Source organism: Ctenocephalides felis, unplaced genomic scaffold (genome assembly GCF_003426905.1).
Source record: "Ctenocephalides felis isolate EL2017-DRISC unplaced genomic scaffold, ASM342690v1 CF-g0.4_SCAFFOLD_03571, whole genome shotgun sequence".
In the NCBI taxonomy this organism is placed as follows: Eukaryota; Metazoa; Arthropoda; class Insecta; order Siphonaptera; family Pulicidae; genus Ctenocephalides; species Ctenocephalides felis.
The window spans coordinates 40,324,037-40,325,513 of record NW_020539725.1 but is presented as its reverse complement, the minus strand read 5'-3'; positions in this window follow the sequence as shown (position 1 = coordinate 40,325,513).

Genomic DNA, 1,477 nt, shown 5'->3' with positions numbered 1-1,477 from the left:
AAACAAACATTTCCAAAAAAAAAATAAGTAAGGCACTCTAGAGTGCACCTGTAGGGATTTTCAGGTCTTGGGGGAAATAGCTAGTATTTAACTGAAATATAAACAAGGCTATGCAATATGCAATATACAACATACATACGAAACAAACATTTCCCAAAAATAGCTAGTATATAACTGAAATATAACAATGGCCATACAATATGCAATATACAACATACATATGAAACAAAACATTTCCAAAAAATAGCTAGTATATAACTCAAATATAACAATGGCCATGCAATATGCAATATACAAAATATAATACAAAACAAACATTTCCAAAAAAATAAGCAAGCACTCTAGAGTGCACCTGTAGGGATTTTCAGGTCTTAGTATTTAAGTATAGAATTGAAATATAACAATAATGGCCATGAAATATACCAAATGGCACTCTCGAGTGCACCTGTAGGTCTTTCAGGTCTTAGTATATAAGTATAGAATGAAATATAATAATAATGATATGTAATATACCAAATGCGTGCAAATTAAGCGTATAATTAGTAAGGCACCCCTGAGTGCAAATGTACGGATATTCAGGTCTTAGACTTGACGCCTAGTGTATAAGTATAACTGAAATATAATAACAAGAACATACATATACGTACAAAATAAGGGTATATATGCGTACAAAATAAGAATATAATTAAGTAAGGCAACCCCGAGATCAAATGCATGAATATTCAGGTCTTAGTATTTAGTATTTAAGTGTACCGAACTGAAATATGATAATAATGAATGCAATATAAAATGCGTACAAAATATAAGCGTATAATTAAGTAAAGCACCCCTGAGTGCAATGTAAGGATATTCAGGTCTTAGTTTATAAAGTATATAACTGAAATATAATAATGGCCACGCAATATACAAAATAAATATATAAATACATATATGTATATATATATATATATATATATAAACTTTCAATAAACTCTAACCTTGAATATTATTTTCAGGTGATATTTTCGTCATATTACTACAAGCCTGAATGCTCCAGCTTGGATAAAAAAGCAGTCCAAAAATTCTCCTTATAATACAAGAGATAAATGAATAAAGATGCTGCAAAGGTAGGATTTTTTTTATTATATCTTATCTATCTATTATTTATAAGTCATTCGCGTAATATGATAATGACCATGCGATATAGAAAATAACTATATACAAAAAAAACATATATCAAAATAATTAAATGCTCGAGTGAAATGTACGGATTTGCAAGTGTTGGGGATAAGACCTAGTATTTAAGTATATAACCAAAATATAATATAGAAAATAACTATATACAAAGAAAACATATATCAAAATAATTAAATGCTCGAGTGAAATGTACGGATTTGCAAGTGTTAGGGATAAGACCTAGTATATAGGTATATAACAAAAATATAATATAGAAAATAACTATATACAAAACAAGCATATATCAAAATAATTAAGTAGT